Consider the following 16,591-nt stretch of genomic DNA (forward strand, 5'->3'; position numbering starts at 1 on the left):
CACACGCAGATTCCCCAAAGGGATCGACCGTAAAACCATGAACAGGAACTTCCTCCAAACGTAACATGAACAAGGGGAGAGAGCATATTTTTGTTTTAGAGAGTCTTACACAGACAGAAGTCTTTGAATTTCGTGACTGGCTGCTGGCAGGCATGGTGAGCCTGGGCTGCTTGCCGCGTCTTGGATCCGGCAGGAAAGCAGATGCGGCTCTCCCAGCCCGTGCGGACAGGACAGGCACTATGGCCCCAGGCAGCACAGCTATGGGCTTTGCCCCGCAGGCCCCAGGTTCTCCCCTCGGCAGCAGCGTTGCCAACGTCCAGTTCCACACGAGCTGTATCCTAACACTGGAATCTTTGAGGCAGAAAATCTCAACCCCAGAGTCGCCCCACTCCGAGCTCTCCAGCCAACGGCAGCATCACGCTCAGCCGCCCAAGTGCGGTGCTCTGGCTGAAACAACAGCGCCTGTACAAATTCCAAGAGCGGTTTTCCCGCTTTTTCCTCCCTTCCCCGAGATCTGGCAACTTACACTAGTGATCCGACACCTGGCAACACTGCTTCGCACCCACTCCGAGCCATGCGTGGAATAATCTACATCACGGAATGCCAGGGACAAGAGTTCTGGAGCAGTTGGAAAGGGCAGTTGAGAAACGGCAGTTGGACGGAGGAATGAAATCCTGAAGAGATGCCCAGAAGAGGGACACGCCCGATGAAGGCCGAAGGGGTGATTTCTACAAATGTTTTTCTCCGCAAAAACTGCCATCTCCTCTTCAGTTCCCCCAAACTTCCCTTTCTGTCAGTCACAGGCCAAACAAATAGAAAATTGACTGCTGCCACGTGGAAGGAGACTTCTTTTTCTCGGGAAGGGTCTGGAAGGGGTGAGTAGCCCCTGATGTGAGACCTCCCTGGTGGGCAGATTTGTAGGGATGCTGAATGACCCAGGTGGGTGCAATCCATCTGAGTGGAACTTCAGTGGAGAGGGCTCATGATGGAGGGGCAGGAGGAACAGAGGGGCAAGAGCTTACAAAAGGTGGCATCCATGGCTAACACTGTGCAAAGGGGCAGGCGGCTACCTGCAATCTGCTTTGAGGACTCAGATGTGGAGTTTATTCAAGGGCATGCTAGCTTGACTGTACTAACAATGTGACTTTTGAGGAGTGAAAATGGCACAGGAAGGAAAACTTATCACTAGCTGGATATATAGAAATCTGGGTGAAAAGCTTCCCTTAAATCCTGATATTTAATATGGTAGAAATGCATTAGCCACAGCTCATTACTGTACCATGGGCTTGCCTCCCAGACATCACAATCACATGGAACAAATCAGGCAATTACAATGCATAATGAAGCCGATAAAATAGATATCATTTCTTTACCTCAACACAACCATTTAAATGGAGCTCCACTGTATCCTTTATAAATTAATTTTTTCAAGTGTTGGGAACAGTCTCTGGAACAAACTAATAAAAATATAAAAATAGCCTACCCCAAAGGTAAAAGCAAAAAACAAAAATCCTTTCACAGCGATACCAGCTTCCCTCACTCTTTCACACCTGCACCTAGCTCCTCTAGTGGGTGAGACGCTCAAGGGTCGACAAACAGAGAAAGAAGTCAGCACCAGATGCTCCGTCAAGGTGTCACGGCCACTGGGACTTGCAAGCACAGGGAACACTTGCCACCCCAAAGTTCAATGTAACAAGCTACTCCTTGAGTAGCTCAACTAAAGGAGTAATTTCATAATATCAGATGAAATTAAGAGCCATTGTGCATCCTCCCCTACCAAGCCAAACGGGCAGCTCAAACACTTGACAGAACACTCTGGGGCTGTCCACCCTAGTCTGTGGCATCAGACCTACAGGATAGGCCTCCTCCTCTACCCCTTATAGTCAGGGGCACCCTGAGCATTCTACTTTTTAAAGGGTCACACTCTTTTCTGACTTTAAACAGTTTCATTTAAAAGAGATGACTTTCATCTCTATACCCCCAGCTCTAAGTAGTGCCAAAATACAGTTATAATACAGCCTCATCCAGTAGTTCCCTCCCCTGAAGGACAGACTCCACCAAGGTAAATTTATCAAAGTAAAACTGTAGAAATTGACTACAATTCTAAAGTGGGAAGACAACTTGAGGATCAGAAACTAATGACACAAAAGTGCCAAGTTTAGTTTCCTTTGGAAAGGTTCTAACTTCTGGGCTCTTGTTGAGGCCCATTTCTCCTTAAAGTAAAAATTCTAGAATCACTAGCTGAGCCTCTGGCCACAGGTGAAATTTATAAGACTGTGTAAAGGACAAGCCCTCCTCTAAGGGGAAATCCCCAGACCAGTGGTTAAAAATGACTTTTTGACTCTAACACACTGGGGCAAGACGCATTGTCCTCAGTGACAGCAGCTTACAACAGGATTTGTCAGGCGGTAAGTGGACTACAGTTCTTACAGAATCCTGATAGGTTCCCTAAGAGTTCAGAAAGCACTGCTCCAGACACCTACCAATCTTAAAAAAGATTAAAGCTAATAATTAAAATTGTTTTCAACTGAGTCAGCAAACACTTTGAATAATGGCTTTTAATCAAGAGGACATCGTGTAAAAGTGACATTGCAAATCAGTGGGGGAAAGATGTTATTAGTCATGTGGAGAAAAATAGGTGGGTCCATACCTCACATCCTACACAAAAATAAATTATAGGTGGGTCTAAGAGTTAAATGGGGAGAGAGTGGGGGAGAACCTTAATGAACTAGAATAAAAAATAGAATAACACATGGGAAAAATTGTTTTTTAATGATCTTGGAGTAGGGAAATTCTGTGACAGGAAAATGAAGTCATAAAAGATTGACAAATGTGATTACACAAAATTTTAAAATTCTGCATGATAAAAAAACATGAACAGAGTAAAAAATTACCAAAAAAGAAAGCAGGAAAAATACTTCTAATTCATATTACAAAGAACTTTTCTCCCTAGAAACACAGAGCTCCAAAAAGGAAAAAATCAGATACCCTGCAGAAAATCAAGTATGAATCAGCAGGAAAGACAAGTAGCCTCTAAATATATAAAAATAATGAAGCTGAGAATAAAAAGTATAAATTAAAATTATAGTGAATTATTATTACTTTTGAGATTGGTAAAGATAAACAAGTTTGATTAAGGACTATGCTGGTTAGGGGCTAGAGAAACACAAACTTTTATACTTTGGTAGTGAGAGTGCAAACTCATATAACCTCTGTGGAGGGCATTTTAATAATATCTTTCAAAATTGTAAGTGCACAAATCATTTCACTTGGCAAATATTTCCAGGCATATGTCCTACAGATATTCTTGCACATGTGTGAAGTGGTATGTACATAAGAATATCCAGTGCAACAATATTGGTTTTAGTGAAAGACTGTAAAAAACTAGATGTTATGGGTAGTTTCTTTTTGGGGTGATAAAAATGTTCTGGAATTAAACTACCGAACTGTGCATTTTAAAGGATGAATTTAATGGTATGTAAACTGTATTTCAATTTAAAATAGTTTAAAAAAAACCATAGATGTCCCTGGTGAGAGGCTTGTTAAATCGATTATGGGTCACTTACATAGTAGAATGCTACACAGCCATTAAAAATAATGAAGCAGCTTTATGCAAATTGACTTGGAACGATACAGGGTCAAAGGAAAAAGGTGCAGAACAGTGTGTACACTACAGTATGTTCAATCTTTCCTCTATCTTCTTGAACTTATACAAAATAGTGATAAATATTTAATGTCCTTCTCTACTAATTCTATCATTTGTATCATTTCTGGGACTGTTATATTGATCCTCATTACGGGTAGTATTTTCCTGCTTCTTTGCATGCCTGATAATCTTTGATTGGATGCCGGACATTGTTAATTTTACATTACTGAATACTGGATATTTTTGTATCCTTACAGATATTTTTGAACTTTCTTTAGGACACAAGTTTCTTAAAAACAGCTTGATCCTCTTGAGGCTTGCTTTTAAGCTTTGTCAATCTTTAGGACTAATTTTGCACTATACTGAGGCAATACCCTGCTATGTATTTCCTTGATGTCCCATGACTTACAAGGAACTTTGCACTCCTACAGATGGGATCACAAACCATTCTCTGTCCTGTGTGAGCTCCAAATGTTGTTTCCTCTAATCCTTTTGGGTGGTTCTTGGACTGGGGTAGTTCCCCCATAGACATGTACTCATCAGTTATCAACTGAAGACTCAAGGGAGACACTCTGCAGCTCTCCACGGTTTTCTCTCTGTGCAGCTTTCTCCTCTGTACAGTACTCTGCCCTGGGAGTTTTAGCCACTTTTACCTCCCAGCTACATCAGCTCAACTCAGGAAGATGACTGACTCCTTCTGGGTTCCCCTTCCCTGTGCATGGCTTGGAACCTCTCCAGACAGTCAGCTGGGGCTATTATAAATAGAGATTATCCTTTGTTTTCCAGTTCTCAGGAGTCACTGTCCTGTGCTGTTTAATATCTAATATCTAAAAACCATTGTTTAATATATTTTATCCAAAATTTAACTATTTTGTGCATAAAGGTAAATCCAATCTCTTGTTACTCCATCTGGGCCCTACAATCATTTTTAAGCTTTTGAAAAAAAGGAGGTAAGAATGGTTTATATGAGTTCGTTAGCACAAATTACAGGATCAGAGTATCCTAAAGTAGGGAACAAAGGAGAAAGGACAGCAAATGGTACAGCGTTATCCCATGTCTCCTTTAGTTCCTACACTGAAGAAAGGGGAAAGCTGCTTAATTCCTATCTTTGAAAGTTGTTAAGAAAGGAACAAGATAGCAGTAGACTCACAGACACTGAGCGGTGACTGGTGGTTACCATGCAGGAGGGGTTAGGGTGGGTGGGTGGGGAGGGTGAGGGGGATAAAGGGCACAAAAATTCTCACACATAATATGAGGTGGTCACAGGGATGGTAGGACAGCATGGAGAATATAGCCAAGGATTCTGTAACATCTTCCTATGTTGGCAGATAGGAAGGGGGTGAGGATTTAATAATATGTGAACCACTGTGTTGTACATCTGAATCCAATATAAGATTATACATCAATGATACTTCAATAAAATAAAATAAATAAAGTATATGTCAATGATACTTCATTTTAAAAAAAAGAAAGTTGTTAAGTGGGTGAGAATAATATTCATTACTCATATAACAAACATTTAGTACCTACTATGTTTGTACCAGGTACTGTATTAAGGGCTGGGACTAGCAAATTAGTATGACATAAAATGTAATAAGTATGTTTATTTATAAAAATGTTAACATTTTTATAGTACTACAAAAGCAAGGCTGAAAACTAAATTATAATGTTTAAGCAAATGATATTCCAATGAGCATCATGATCCAAAAGTTATGCCATAAAATAGTCACTTACCCAAGGTAAGTAACTGTTTGAATCAATTAGTACATAAAGTTCTTTCATTCTTTTTATTATATTGTAATTACTATGGGCTCTTCAAGTTTGTAACTGCAAGAATGTGTGAAACTTTCTGGCATAGTTTCGGATTTTAAGGAACTTAACTCTCTTTTGGAAGAGAGACAGGCAATAATTCATTACAATCCAATGTAAGAAGGAAGTGCTCGATTTTTTGTCAGGGGTTCCCAGCTTCCTCAGGTGAAGTCACTAGGCTTTTCTGGTGAAATAATATGACATTTTGCTGGAAAAAAACATGACTGTATTTTCACAATTACACCCATTTGCAATGAAAAGATGCTGTCAAACTCAACATGATGGGCTCTGAGTTTTCTTATCACTATTTAATCAAGAACTTCATTAATTTTGTCATCTGCTAGAGCCTTCTAGCAGCAAAGAAGAGAAGTTGGAAATGACTAAGAAAGATTATTAGGAGAAAAACTTAGGAATTAAGAAATTCCTCAGAGACAGAAAAGATAACATTAATATACAGAGTATCAGACCTTGGTTCAACTCATCAAATGCAGAATTTGAAGGCTTTCACACTTTTTCAGTTCCTATTTGGAATGAGGTAGGGTAGGAATAAACCTGATACATTAAGCAATCCAGCTGGCTGAACAATGTGCCACGACATGGGGGGAAAGAGTGACCAACCTTATGGGGTCAGGAAGAAGTCTGGCAGGGTTTACAGAAGCTGGGGACACATGGAGAGAACGATGAATTTGGAAGTGAAAGGGCTTGTTCTGGATACTAATGGTGTGATTACTGACAAGCTCCAATCTCCCATTTTCCCATCCATATATGAACTTAATGGCCATAACAGTGTCTTTTAAACTTTGTTCTATGTGGGATAGGATTCTCCAAGGTGCCCAGGAGATGTACTAAGCGGCCTAAAGGCTGGTGCTGGAGGCCCTCTGACACTTCCACTTCTCCCTCCAACTAGCGGCTCAACCTTATTCAACTGGGAGAAAAAAGTTTGAAAACCATTTAAAGCAGGAATCTTATCCAACTCTCAGAACTCAGTGGTTTGTTGTGTGTTGTGAAGGGATGACCATCAACAGTGATCAATCTTAAAGTGGAAACATAAGGATCCACAGAAATCAAGCCATTCATGATGACTTTAGCAAGCAAGAAGATAGAGATAAATATTGTTTGATAAGTACATCAAATCTCTTTAAGATAAATTCCAACATATGGATAAAGATCTTAAGTTTCCTGAAGAACTGTTACCCATACACATCAGTGTTTCTCAAACTAGGTCTGAGGAAATAATCTTGGGTGGTCTGAGTTCCCAAGTCTGAGAAACAATTACAGATTCTAAAATCATCTAGAAATATATATGCTGAAAAACTTCAGCACTGATCAAAATTCTGCTTAACATGTTTACTTAAAGGCTTCTCAAAATCTTGCAATCCAATGAGGATCTACAGACTGAACACTCATGTACATGTCATCTGGCTGATGCAAAGATAATCTTGGGGAAACATTTCCAGGCTTCTCTTCTTCATCTTCCTTCAATCCCAACTTCCAATTTTGTGCTAGAGTAGGAAAGGGTGGGTTCCAGTTCTACATAAAGGAGGGCATCAAAAGAGACTGTTGGTTGAGTCCCAAAAATCTTTGCTGAATCTAGATTCAGACCTGAGGTGGTTCCAGAGATACCAGACTCTGAAAGTAACAAACCCCTGCAGGAGGGTGTCTTCACTGTGCATTCTCTCATACTGCACAGCTACTAGTGGGGAAGAGCGATGGATATTAAGTTATGGCTCAATGAGTGGACTAAAAGACCGACTTCAGATGTAAATGTTACTAATAGACTATCATCTAGAAATTAGCAGTGTAACACAATATTACAGTGTTATTCCAAAAGCAGGAATCTTGTCATATGCATCTTCATATCCCCAGCAAATAGCACATAGACAAATATAATAAATACAGAATGTCCAGGTTTAAATATAGGGCAGCTGTTTTATGCAAATATTGTGTTCCTGAAAACTTTGCATAATTAAGAACTCACACAAATCTAGATTAATCCTGACAAAGAAATGTACAATTTCCTAGAATCCATCAGCATTGAAAACTTGCAATTCCTGATAACTTATGAATCACATTGTTAAAATTTTGTAGGTGTAGTAATGAAATTGGAATTATATTTTTTAAAAGAACATAGACCATCCTCAAATAGTTATGCATGAACTAATATGTCTGGGATTTGCTTCAAAATAATACAACTGGAATTAGTTATTAAAAACATGGAATCCTGTCTCCCCCTCCCCGCTCCAGAGACTCTGATTCACCAGGAACCTGAGGTTACTATCGGGTTTTCTTCCTGACCCCCTGAAGTTGGTCATTCTTTTCCCCTGTGTTACAGCACATACCCAGGCAAACTAGGGAACCAGTCCCCAGCTGTGGTCAGGTGGGACCTGCAAACAAGGGCCTCTCATCCACACAGACACACAGACTGAGGCTGCCAACTCTCCAGACTCAGGGAAGGGTTCGTTGTCTTGGGGTAATCTGACTGAAGGGAAATGCTATAGGTGAAATCTTTTCGGGATACATCAGTCTAACCACCTTCACTATCAGTCTCTTTCCACTCCTTCTCATTGAATAATTTATTTCTTCTTTTCCCTCTTTACTAGTTACTCATATTTACATTAGAATGTCAGCTCCAACAAGGGCAGAGGTTTCTGTCTGTTCATTGATGAACCTCAGCATTTGGAATAGTACCTAGCATATAACAGGAGTTTTCAATGAACAGTCTTTTTCTCCCCCCACCTCAGCTTGATTAAATATAATTGACAGACAAGACAGTGTATTTTTAAGGTGGACAAACTGATGGTTTGTTAAATGTACATATACTGTGAAATGATTACCACAATATGGTTAGTTAACAAACCCATCACCACAGTTACCTTACTTTCGTGTGTGCAGTGAGAACATTTAAAATCTACTCTCAACAAACTTCAAGAATCCAATGTAGTATTGTTAAGTATAGTCACCATGTTTATTAAGCAGTGGATCCCAGAACTTATTCATCTTGTAACAGGAAGTTTGTACCCTTTGACTAACATTCTCCATTTCCCCCCAATCCTAGCCCCTGGACCACCACCAACTGTTTTTGCAAGTTCAGCTTTTTCAGATTCCACATGTAAGTGAGATCATACAGTATTTGTCTATCTTTGACTTATTTCACCTAGCTTACACTTATGCCCTCAAGGTTCATCTGTGTTTTCAAAAATGGCAGGATTTCCTTTATGGCTGAATAATATTTCATTGCATGTATGTCTATGCAAAATTTTATTTATTCACTAAATTTTAAATGCTTATTTATATTGATATATAACAATTTCTTTATATATTCACCCACTGATTGACATTTAGCTTATTTAGTGATTTCATTTCCTTCAGGTATATATCGAGAAGTGGCATTGCTGGATCATATGGTAGATTTTTTACTTTTTGAAGAACCTCTGTACTGTTTTCCATAGTGGTTGCACCAGTTTACATTCCCATCAACACTGTGCAAGGGTTTCCTTTTTATTCGCATCCTTGCCAACACTTCTCATCTCTTGTCTTTTTGATAACAGCCATCCTAACAGCGATGAGGTGGTGTCTTATTGGGGTCAACGAGCATTTTTTTACACGAACCTATCATCCTTTCCATCATGTTGGCCACAAGACAGCAAGCCCTGCAACAGGATCAGGCCCACCAGAGAAAGAGTGCTCAACCCCTTTCCTTGAAACGTACTATAGTTTTCTAGTAAAGCCTGCTTATTTTGGAGACTAAATTATTCCTACAGAAGAACAATCTAAAGTGAAAATAAATAATTATATTTAAACCTGGAATATACAGTGGGGCTAAGGTGACTTCCACCAGTCTCCTATACTCTGTTCTAGCCAAGCTGCCACTCTCCTAGCTCCCAAACACAACAGACATTTGCACAGCATCTGCCCTATGTCCAGGTGACAATTTCCTTACCTGAACTGCTCTTCTTCCTCTGCTACATCTATTGAAATTCCATCCATTCTTCACAACTTAGTTTGAGTTTCCTCTGTGAATCCTTCTCTGACAACCCTGGGCTGCCTTTAGGATTCGTTACCCAGGAAGGAACCTAAGTATCCATGAGTAGATATGAATGGATAAAGAAGATGTGGTACATATACACAATGGAATACTATTCAGCCATAAGAAGAAAACAAATCCTACCACTTGCAAGAATATGGATGGAATTAGAGGGTATTATGCTTGGTGAAATAAGCCAGGTGGAAAAAGACAAGTATCAAATGATTTCACTCATCTGTGGAGTATAAGAACAAAGAAAAAACTGAAGGAAGAAAACAGCAGCAGACTCACAGAACCCACGAATGGTCTAACAGTTACCAAAGGGAAAGGGACTGGGGAGGATGGGTGGGAAGGGAGGGATAAGGGGGAAAAGGGGCATTACGATCAGCATGTATAATGTAGGGGGTGGGACACCGGGAAGGCAGTACAGCACAGAGAAGATAAGTAGTGATTCTATAGCATCTTACTACGCTGATGGACAGTGACTGTAATGGGGTATGTGGGGGGGACTTGGTGATGGGGGGAGTCTAGTAAACATAATGTTCCTCATGTAATTGTAGATTAATGATACCAAAATAAAAATAATAAAAAACAAAAAAGATTCTTTACCCAGAATTCTAAAAGCAATAACCATGTCCTTTGACCCTGTTCACACACCGCTCTCTGTATGATTATCTTCATCATGCCCATCTTCTAGTCCTAACTAAAGCAGAGCCTAAATTTATAAAAACTGTATACAGTGCTGTAAGAGTACTGATGAGACAGCAATTACTTGTTTCATCCCAGAGCCAAGCAACTTCTAGGCTGCATGGTTTTTGGCATCAGTGAACTGAAAATACTGGCCCAATGCAATAGGTTCCAGCTTCATTCTGTACCTCTACCCACACTGTTCTCCCTTCTAAGGAACCCTTGGCTCTCTGCCATCTTGACCATTTGATGTCTTCAAAGCTTATCACACCACTTTTTCAATTCTTTGGCCATGTACTTACCCTTCTACTTAGAAGACAAAGACCTTCCCACCCACCTCCAAGTGGTCAATGGACAATGCCTACTTATCTTTAAGGCTTTAAAGTAAAGGGATACTGCCTTAATTTTTTTAAGCCCGAAGCAAAATTAAATGTTCACTTATTTTGTACCCCAGACCACATGTCATGTGGCACCTGATGTGTATGACAAAACTTTTTCTGATTCCCTCATTAGGTTACAAGTTCCATGAAAGCTACAGTTTCTTTCCATCTTTGTGTTACCAGAGTTTAGTGCAATGCTTGATATAAATGTGCCCCATAAATGTGTTTAACTCAACTGAATTAATTTAGTTAAGAGTTTGGTCTAAAAGACTAACTTTTCCAGGGGCAACAGTTCCTTATCAATTAGTTTCCAAGAATATGCAACCACTGAGTCACTTCTTCACAATCATACAGCACAGGATTTGGGTGTAGGGCTGGTTGTTCATAATTCAGGATCCGCTGGCTTATGCTGGGTCCTTATGTATCTAACCAGACATTCTTTCCTGCGGTGTAGAAAAAGCTATGAAAAGTCAACTGATTCCCCACTTCTGCTCCAGATTAGATGGTTCAACTCTCTGAAGCATAAAGAAATGTCATTTTTTAAAGATTCATGGACAAAAGATTGCATCTTTCCATGATGATCCATTTAATATTTAATAAACCTCCTTAAAACAGGACTTTATGTACAGAACATAAATATAAAAACAATTCCCTGGAGTTCCTGAATCTTTAGCATGGTAATTTACTGTATTAATAATAGTTGTGTTCATTAAAAGACTCAGAAGTACAGTCTAAGTTGAAGAGTCTCTGGCATAGCCATGTGTGGCTTTACAAGGGCATGGACCTAGACCTTACAGAAAAGATAAAAAGCAGCTCTACAATACAGGAAAAAACAGCATACCTGCCAAAAGTGTTTTTATTTTAATTTTTATTCTGTTTTAGAAGGAACTGAACATCTCAATGGTTATGAAAAACAATACAAAGGAAATACAAAAGAATGCTGCTATCCTGATTGCTATTACATATTATGTAAAATTAAATTGAAATAATCTTTGTGATAAGTCATAATACTTCAGTACATATGTATTAAATACATAATTTGTGTTAAAAAGATAAGCCAGTTCTCTTCAGTTACACCACTATATTTCAGCCAAAGAATTCTTGTATTATATTTCCAAATAAAAGGTGAAATTTCTGTTTTAATCATTGATTGCCACACTACTTTCTTCCACTAAAAACAACTGCTCATTTAGTGAATCAGCTCCAATGGAAAGCTGACTTAGCGAAAGGAAGTGATGTGAAACTGACCACCAAGAAGGATGGACTGGTCAGGTATCAAACAAAATCACATTAGCAAAAATTTTAGAAATAGGAATACAAAACTAAAGAGCCCAAAGTAAGTCTGACTTGTATCCTCTTCATAAAAGCAAACTTCCTGAATCTTAATCAGAAACTCCTCTGATACTTTTTTGATTTCTGGTTTCATTCTGAAAAATAAGGTATCTTTTATTAAATGAAATGGAGATTATCTAAGTCATTTGTTTTCCCTAATAGAAAACTATTTCTTTTAGAGAACATTTAAATTAAGTAAAACTAAAAAAAACCAATGTGACTTTTTCTACTTCTAAAAACAATGATATTACTGTACATTATCAGTTAGTCATAAGGAGGGAAAAGGATTGCTGTTTGCATTAAACTTTAAAGTGTCTCACAGTCACTAAATTTACTAAAACACAGTATGGTAATAATTAAGCTATTAAAATAAAAACTGCCTAGATTTTTGCTGTACTTTCTCAAATATAATAGGACACCATTGTTCTGTTAGTGTAATTTGCATATGTTATTTTCCCTATGTATGGAACTTCTTTAAAAAATACTTTGAAATGGAAGTAATTAAAAACAAAAAACATTTTTCTTATATTAAGCAATAATATTAGCTATCTGGTTAAAGTTTTCATGTAAACTCTTGACTCTACCTGTCCTCTGTCAATGAGTAATATTAAAAATATTTTGGTTTTATGGTATGTTCCAAGAAAAACAAGCCCTATAAAAACAACTAACAATAGTAACAAAGAAAACTCCATTTTACAAAGTCAATGATGTTACCACGGAAGAGATGCTGAGGATTCCTTCTTATAAAAGCAGACTCGAAAGGAAGCTGTATGGACAAAACCAATTATTTGAAGAGGAAAAAATGAGAGGAACTTCTTTAAAGTTTAAAAATGATTTATGAAAGAATATGGACAAACATATATGTAGCATATTACTCCAAGAAAGATTTCAGTTTCTACAAAAATTTTAAAGAAGTAGTATTAATCTCACCTTTCTAAACTCCATTTAAGAGACATAAACTACCTAGTGTGAAATCTTCTGCAAACCCTGAGAAATACCAGATGAACTGGAATTTATATTTATAGTTACTTCTATCAAAAGACTGTCAGATAACAGAGTTTCAGTTGGGGAAGGAAGATGAGAAAACCCTGGAGAAGGATGGTGGTGGTGCTTAAACAACAGTGTGAATGTAATGCCACAGAACTGTACTTAAAATGGTTACCATGCCACATTTTATATTATGTATATTTTACCACAATAAAAGAATGTAGCATCTATGAGTGCTCTTAGAAAGAAAAAAAAAGACCATTAGGGCTTGTTTGAAATATAACTAGTTACATATCTATGATCTGGAAATTTATTTCTGGAAAATTATTCTCTTTCTCCAAGCTGGCAGCTTCAGAACAGATGTTCACTGAGAGGAGATGAGGGACCCCCATGGCTCATCGGTTAAAATTAACCCCAGCAAGCAATGGAGTGAAAGAAGTGGAGGCAGATTATGCCACAACTGCCGGCAGGCACCAGATGTGGCTGTGGGAAGTAATCCCCCAAAGGAAGGAGCATTCTCAACCCTGAACCCTTTGTGTTTCTTTCGGCTGTCTGGTGAAGCCTATGGATCCCCTCTCGGAGTACTATTTCAAGATGCCTAATATAAAGGGTTATTTGAAATATAGTTAAAATATTGAAAATTATAATTAGTTATATATGTGATTCTTCATCAATGCATTAATATAGAAGATTTAGTGGTGAGTCTAGTAACTACTATCATTTGGAAGATAATAATCTTTCAAGATACCTGCAAATGTAATGTGATAAAAAATATTTCTACTGGTAACAAATTCCCAGGCACTGTTAATACTACCTGTGGTTTGTGGCCTTCTTTCATAGATTTAGGAAATAATAAATTTCAACTGGAGTCTAGTAAAAATAACATGCAATTTCTTCATATCCAAGTTCAGCGCACACACACACACATGCACACACACACACACACACACACACGCCAATCCCAATTCTACCCACAGGTCCTTTAGGTAGGAGTCACTCCATTGGACCCTTTGCTATTGGGATCCTGGGAAGTCATTCAACCTGTAAAATTAATAACCTCAATCGAGTAACAAACACAATGGGATTCTAAGCATCTGAATATAATCCACGAGGCATTTTTATACTTGCTAAGCACACTGTCATTTTGATACACTGGATGATGTACTCTTTCGGCAATGCAAAGATGTTGAAGATGCTATTGGATGCACAGGATGGGAGCAGCAAGCTGTCAATTTCAACAGTGCAGAAAGGACACTCTTCAGTATCACCGAAGTTATCAAAGAAGCCCTTGAGTGAGAATGCCACTTAAGCAAATTTTCTGTATGCTTGGTAGAGAGCAACAGAAATACATTTTATAATTTAAAAAGCCTGAGACTGCAGCAGAAAAGCCCATCGAAGTTCTCAGCCCTGGACCAGAGTGAGATACAAAGGTAAAATAAGAAACAGTCTTTCCTGGAACACTTCGTCAAAACTCACATCTTCATTTTCCCAACAAGTGGAAAATTGTCACATAAATCATGTACTTTTCTAGTTTTTGTATGAGTGCTTGGAACTGAATAGACATCTAAATTAACACCTTTTCCTATACTCACATCTGGGCTATCCTGTTAGATTATTGAACTCTTATATAAGTAACTGAAAAACATTCTCCAGTAGTCTAAGAATAAAACACTAAATCTCTTTTTTAAGGCCAATCCAGTGTGATTAAAAAACATTTTTTTAACTTCAAACCATATCAATCTGAAGGTGGCAGTCACATGTGCCAGAACTCAATGGTGTAAGGGGAAACTAATTTAGAACCCAGAGTCATCTTCTGAGAGATTTATGCCTACAACACAACACTTTTCCTTAGGAAAGAAATAAAGACTTCATCAAGTTTGACCTTATCTTTTATCACTTCTAGGTCATTTAAAATAGGGCAGACCTATTTAGTCTAAATAGTCACCGCTATTTAGTATCATTCTTTCAGACAAATTAGGACAATTTTTTCTTGCTTCTTAAGAACACCTCATTTCTTTCAATGTTTTTAAGTTCTTAGATTTTGCCTTAGTAAAATGATTTCTCTATGAAGTTTGTCATTATTTAACTTTTCCTTAAACTTCTAATGGTAGCTTGCAACTTTTCTTAGTGATTTTCTTAACATTAATGTATTTTTTCTCTAAAAACACATTAAGATAACATTTATAAATAGCACCATTATAACTTTCATAGTAATGATAAAGAGGACTCAATTCAATGCTTATTTATTTATTAAAATAAGCCTGTGCTGAAGAGGCAGCATATGAAGGAGTAAAGGAACACAAAAAGCCCTACACAAGTACATTATATACAAGTACACAAGTATAGTTAAAATACTGAAAATTATAATTAGTTATATATGTGATTCTTCATCAATGCATTAATATAGAAGATTTAGTGGTGAGTCTAGTAACTACTATCATTTGGAAGATAATAATCTTTCAAGATACTTATCTCTCAAATAGCTGATAATCTTAATGGAAAGTCAAGAAACCTACATCTGAAATAATTTTCCAAGCTGCAGAAAGCATGATCACTGTGCATGAAAATAAACATACACTAGTATGGATATTTATAGTACTATTAAGTCTTTTTTACTATTGATTGATATACCAAACTACAAGAAGTGATAAAAATTGTAATCGCAGCTGACATTTAACTAAGTGCCTTCTTTCTGCCAGGCACTTCACACAGAATTCTTCTAACATAATTCTGCTGGGTATGTGTTATTACCTGTATTTTTTATAGAGAATATAGGACACTTGCCCAACACTGCAGATTTTATAAGTAGCAAGACAGGTTTGAACTCAGATCTCTTATTTCCTAAGTCCATGCTGCTTCTCATCTTTGTGGGTGGAAACATCATGATTTTTGGAAGGTTTGATTTCTGTAAATATTTCTCATGCTAAAAGATAACAATTGAGAATCTTAACATACTTTCTCCCAAAACAAAACCACTCACTGCTCCATTTAAAATTCTAAGATTTTTAATCGATTTACTATAGGTATTTTTGCTGAGAATAGTGAAGCATATTATTTAAAATATATCACTATAACAATGGAATATTATTCAGCCATAAGAAGAAAACAAATCCTATCATTTGCAACAACCTGGATGGAGCCAGAGGGTATTATACTCAGTGAAAAAAGCCAGGCGGAGAAAGACAAGTACCAAATGATTTCACTCATATGTGGAGTATAAGAACAAAGAAAAAACTGAAGGAACAAAACAGCAGCAGAATCACAAAACCCAAGAATGGACTAACAGTTACCAAAGAGAAAGGCACTGGGGAGGATGGGTGGGAAGGGAGGGAGAAGGGGGAAAAGGGCCATTATGATTAGCACACATAATGTGGTTGGGGGGGGCATGGGGAAGGCAGTATAGGTCAGAGAAGACAAGTAGTGACTCTATAGCTTCTTACTATGCTGATGGACAGTGACTGTAATGGGGTATGTGGTGGGGACTTGATAATAGGGGGAGTCTAGTAACCATAATGTTGCTCATGTAATTGTACATTAATAATACCCCCCCAAAAAAAGATTAGACTCTGGATGTTAGAGTTTGGATCTGGTCCTTCAGTACCAGCTCTAGGACCTTGAGAACTCAACTTTGCTAAGTCAGTTCCCCCACCTGTAAAATGGGATAGTAACAGTGCCTTGGCACAGGGTTCTGTGCAGAGGCAGTTGAGAGACATGTAAAGCATGATG

At 37.9% G+C, this 16,591-nt stretch overlaps 1 protein-coding gene and 1 long non-coding RNA gene across 6 annotated transcripts in view; one reads left to right on the forward strand and one right to left on the reverse strand.

The window, feature by feature from the left end:
- The window catches only part of BICRAL (BICRA like chromatin remodeling complex associated protein), an 81,247-nt gene that overhangs the window by 27,636 nt on the left and 37,020 nt on the right, over nucleotides 1-16,591 (reverse strand). Inside the window, exon 1 of one of the 5 annotated variants that reach the window (XM_017657052.3) lies at nucleotides 110-224. The exons of the other annotated variants lie outside the window; for them this stretch is intronic. The gene's annotated coding sequence lies outside the window, so the exon portion shown is untranslated. Of the gene's footprint in view, nucleotides 1-109; nucleotides 225-16,591 lie in introns of those variants that run through there. 5 annotated transcript variants of the gene reach the window in all.
- Nucleotides 737-16,591, forward strand: part of LOC140846844 (uncharacterized) — a 45,896-nt gene continuing 30,041 nt past the window's right edge. Inside the window, exon 1 of the long non-coding RNA XR_012126326.1 lies at nucleotides 737-875. This is a non-coding gene — a long non-coding RNA (uncharacterized lncRNA). The remainder of the gene's footprint in view (nucleotides 876-16,591) is intronic.

This window comes from Manis javanica, chromosome 16 (assembly GCF_040802235.1).
Source record: "Manis javanica isolate MJ-LG chromosome 16, MJ_LKY, whole genome shotgun sequence".
Lineage (NCBI taxonomy): Eukaryota > Metazoa > Chordata > Mammalia > Pholidota > Manidae > Manis > Manis javanica.